The following is a 5,400-nucleotide window of genomic DNA, read 5'->3' as shown; positions in this document are numbered from 1 at the left end:
GGCCTGCACTACACACTCTCTGTGGCATGTGCAACAAGGCCAACTTTCCACTGGAATGGTGACTCTTTGCCCCTCTTAGAAAAATGAGAAAATAAAATCAATGCAAAAGTAATTTACCTTTCAGCCCAATTCTGTGCACTGTTCCCAACTGCCAGGGTAACATATCCACCTTTCAGAAAGTATCTGTATGGAGACAGCTGCTCTCATGCCCCAAACCATAGCACGCACAGTGCAAAAAAGCAGCAGCAGCAGCACTTTTAAGGACAGCACTCACATTCAGTTGGCAGCCAGGTAGTCTGAGTGCTAGCTCAATGCTGGAAGAAGGGCTGAGAATTCCCAGGGTAGATATACCTAAAAAGATGTGTATGAACCTCTGCAGAATGAAACTGCACTGGCAGATGCTTTCTATACTGCCGAGGGTGAGCCAAATTCTGCTATGCAGTGAGGCATTGTGCCCTGCATGTGCTCTCTAAGGAAGATCAGAATGCCCGAAGATTTTAACCAAAAGCTGCCACTGCATACATAGCTCGCTCGCTCTCATCATACCTACTAAATCTATTTCTCTATCCATTTCCCTATCTAGACAGTCATCCAATGCTCATCACCATGGTATTGGATCATCTGCTAGATGGGGTAGCACTGGAGGTATGTTTTGCCCCACTTGTCAAGTACATCAGGCAGCATTTATGTAGTTAAAACAATGACTTTGTTTCCAAGCAGAGGAAAAAAATCCCATTCCTTGGGACAGAGATAACTGTGGCATATGACAACCTAATCAGCAGTGCACAGAAATAAACAACTCTCAATTATCCTAAACTGAATTTTTTGAACATCTTATTTTTCCTGAGGCCTTAAAATTACCGAGTCTTTATGGTCTGCTGCTTTGTGGTGAATAAATCTAGGATAATTCCCTGGAAAGAGTGAATTGCAGCTGATGTGCTGTTAGTGCAAAAGACCACAGTCCCCAGCTCACCCCAACATTCCCATCCAGGGAGAAAAAAAATCATACAATGTTCTCATGATGTGGGAAAAAGAAAGGAATTGGGAGGAGCAGTGGTGCTCCGATTTCTAGGAAGTGGGAAGCAGTTGCAAGCGCTGCATGGAAAATAGGCAAGGGGGAAAGGAACATGAAAATAATACATTTCATTAGGGTTTCTTATACACTCTTGCTCCTGTCAAAACACCAAATTCCACAGGCCTCAAAGTGACCCAGAAAAACAACCAAACTATTTTTTTTTAAATCAGTGCATGCAAACTCCATCTGAATGCACTTTAGGAGGGATTGTTGGATGGTTGCTCTCCACACAAAGCCCACTGCCCGTCTAAAAAGGCTACAGGTACATACCTCTGAGAATTCCCCTGTCCAGTGAGATGGGAATATAGGAATGTGTGCTAGGAGCAGAGTTGGGCTCAAAAAATAGTGTTCATGTTAAAATCCAGATAAAAGTCCAGGGTGTTCAGATCCAGTTCCAGATTTTGAACACCCCAAAGTTAGAAGAAGTTTAGATCTAGGGTTCTGATTCTGTCCTACGTCTAATCTCGGAATGAGAGGCTCAAAGAGGTTCAGTCTGGAATTTAGCAAAATGCTAACAAATAATCTCCTACCCAATCGTTTTGAACAGAAATAATTCAGTAAAATGTTCCAAGCTAGGAATAAATCTGCGTGTGAACAATTTGGCTACTAAAAAAAGAGGTGAAACTTGTCAAATAAATTATTGGCTCTATATTGATTGGTTAGCTCTATGACCTTGAGAAGTTGGCTTTATCGCTAATTTACAAAGGGAGGGATTAAGAGACACAGTGCAGTTAAGTGACTGGCCCAAGATCACACAGAAGGTCTGTGACAATGCCAGAATAGGCTGAAGATGAAAAGGAAGGATGGTCCAGTGGTTAGAGTGCTAGCTTGGGAATCAGGAGACTGCTGTCAATTCTTTGATCTGCCACAGACTTCCTGTGTGACCTTGAGCAAGTCACGTATGTCTGGATCCGCAAAGGTATCAAGGCACCTAACTCCTATTGATTTCAATGCCAGTCAGGTGCCTAAATACTTTTAAGGATCTGGGCCTAAGCCTCTCTGTGCCTCACTTCCTTAGCTATAGAATGGCAATCATAACACTTCCCTCCCTCATAGATGTATTATGAGGACAAATAGACCATGAGGAGCTAGCCAGTACAGGGGCCAAATAAGTACAATAGATTGATTTCCTGATACCCACTCCTATGCTTTTGACCACGCTTCTTTAAGGTAAAGGAAAGTCTTTGTTACGTGTTAGGGCAGTGGTCCCCAAACTGTGGGGCATGCCACCAAGGGGGTGTGGAGGAATGTTTGGGGGGCACTTGACGGGGTCTGGGCCAGCCTCCAGGGGAGTCAGGGAAGGAGCACTACCCAGCTCCACTTTGTCGCCAGCCCAGCTCTGCCCTCATTACCTCTCCATCCCCAGGACAGTTCCGCCTTTAGTCCCAGCTCCTTCCCCATCCCCAGTTCTGCCCCCAGCTCCGCCTTCAGCCTAGGGTTCCCAACCATCTGGCTTTTACCTGGACAGTCCAGTTTTTGGCTTCTGTGTCTGGGTGCCATTTAGGGTGTCCAGGTACCCAGTTTTTGACCGGAAGGTCCAGTCGAAAAGGGACCTGGCAGTGTCCAGTCAGATGTACTGACCGGACACCAAAATTCTGGTTACTGTGGGGTGGGAGGAGGTACCAGGTCATAAACCAGCACCAGTCCCTGCTCAGCCATGGCCACTTCTTACCAGCAGGCAGGCTCCAACAGCTCCTGTCCCAGCCCTGGAGCGAGGGAACTCAGCTGGGGGAGGAGAGCTGGAGACAATCCAGCGAGCGACAGAGGCAGGGCCTTAGAGGGAAGAGGCGGAGCAGGGTGGGGCCTGGAAGAGGTAGAGAAGGGGGCAAGGCCTCTGGGGAAGAGGTGGAGCAGGGTGGGGCCTTGGAGGAAGAGGCGGGGCAGGGGACAGGGCCACGGGGGTCCAGTTACCAACAATTAGAAAGGTGGCAACCCTTCAGCCCAAACTCCTCTGCTGAGTCAACTGTGCAATAATGGAGGCGGGGGCACGGACAGATTTCATTACTAAGGTGGGACATGAGAGACAAAGTTTGCACACCATTGTGTTAGGGTATGCTGACACTGGAGCTGGAGGGTGTACTTTCCAGTGTGAGCAGCTCTGATTGAGCTAGTTTGCTAAAAATGGAAGTGTAGCAACAATGGTCTGATCAGCATGAGGGACTAGCCACCCCGACTGCAATCTGAGCTCCTAGGTACATGCTCAAAGTGGCTAGCCCCCCCTGCAGCTCTCACCATTCTATTTCTAGCGTATTAGCTTGATCAGAGCTAATGCAGATAAATCTTCTCAAGCTGGAAATTTCAACTTCTAAGCTCCAGTGTGGACATACCCTCAGAGGCAGAACTACCACCCCAAACACTCAGGTTGGCATAATTGGGTGCCCTGTACATGGCATATATGCAAGCCCTGCTTTTGAGCTCGTTTTTGCAGTGTTAATTGGGAGTAACTCCATTGGCTTTCATGGAATTACTCCTGACTTATGCCTCTATAAGTGGGAGCAGAGTAGGGCCCAGGATTTTCTTTTTTTTTCTTTCTTTCTCTCTCTCCTTTTTCCAGCCTCTCCTAAGCGGACTGCAATAACATGTGTGTTTAGAGTGAACTTTTGACCCCATGATGTCTGCACAGGTCTGAAATTAGGCAAAAAAAGTTTGCTGGCCCCATGTATATAACAACCCATTAAAAGCAAAGCCCAACTCCATGGCTACTGTAACACTTAAGGAATACAGATTTCCTGCAAACCTGGACCCTGACAGGTACATGCCACAGTCTTCTTAAGAGTCAAAGGAATACATCTGTCACACTTGGTATGTGGTGAGTTAGAGGTGGCTTGGCACACTCACTAAATAAAGGAGATCAGATAAATCCCTGAATTATTCAGAACAGAAATCTCAACAGACTTTTTGTTCTTCTCCTCTGTATGACCAAGGTGCTATGCAAATGTTGGAGTGGAAAAATTTCCAGTCAACTCCATAAACAGAAATATACCACCCAGGGGCTGCTCTATGCTGGGGAAAATAGATGGTAAAGCCTTGCAAAACTATGTGGCTTCAGTTTGCAGAGGTTTATGCAAACCTTTCAGGTGTTTTGACCCTGGAGAAATACAGCTCTTATTCCACTGTGGCACCAGCACAGGTGTAACGCCACTGGTGTTAGCTGTGATGGGTACAGTAATGTAGACAAGGCACAGGCATTTCTACCACTGCATCATCTTTATCTAGCTCATATCACTACCTGCTCTTCCGTCGTTGCTACCTCAAGTGGAACTGCACTGGTGCTAAACCAATGGTAGGCAATTGTACTATGATAGAAAGGGGGTAAACATTTTAAATTACCTCGGTGACTTAGGAGCCTGCTGCCCAAGGCTCATTGAAAGTCATGGGATTTAGGCTCCCCCGTGCCTAAGTTATTTGAAAATGGGACTTAGCCATCTAAATCACTTAGGCCTTGCAATGCTGAGCACAGCAATGCCTAAACACCTTTACAATCTGGGCCTAAGTGCCTACATCACTTTTGAAAATGGTATTTAGGCCCCTAAGTTGCATAGGTGCTTTTGAAAATGTTACCCAAGACCTTATTCTGCTTCAGTCCCACACATTCACACCCCACAGAGTTTCTCTATGAATTCCAGATTGAAACAACTGCACTCATTCATGTCCACTCAAAATTCAGCCTAGGCTTCCTTGAAACTAATGCATATACCTAGGGCAAATAGTGTGGGGATACGAGCTGCTGTTTCCTGCAAGCAAGAGGATATTTAATGGAGTTCTGAAACCCTATTATCATATCTGATCATATTCATACAGGGCACTGCAACCTCCTTCTCCTCCCTTGCCCCTCCCCACTCACGATGACATCTATTCGGAAACAAAAGCACTGAATGTGAAGGTCTCAGACATTGCTAGTAACTATGGCACAAGTACATAGATCCATGAGCTGATGTGCTGACAAATTATAGATATCCTTTTTTGCAAAGCCAACAAAGAAAAAGTTTGCTGTTTCCCCATTCAGTGCAAATATACCTACACTGGTCTAAATGATATGCCTTATTAATTCCAAATCAGGTGAGCTCTTCTTCCCAGTTTATAACAATGTGTCACATTATTAGTCCTATCTCCCAGAATCTTTTCGCTGGAAGTGGTGCTTTTTATTGTTGTATAAAAAAACACAAGATGAGTTAAATGTTCAATATTTATAAAATATTTAGGTTTATAAACTGTTGCAAAGTGGCTAGTGTTTATATAATATGCACAGACATCTGTAATGCCTAGCATGAAAGGTACCAGATAATGTATAAGCTCTTAGCAAGTGCAAAAGGGTTTTTAAGATG

The sequence above is a fragment of the Chrysemys picta genome, chromosome 13 (genome assembly GCF_011386835.1).
Source record: "Chrysemys picta bellii isolate R12L10 chromosome 13, ASM1138683v2, whole genome shotgun sequence".
Taxonomy (NCBI): domain Eukaryota; kingdom Metazoa; phylum Chordata; order Testudines; family Emydidae; genus Chrysemys; species Chrysemys picta.
This window is presented reverse-complemented; position numbering follows the sequence as displayed.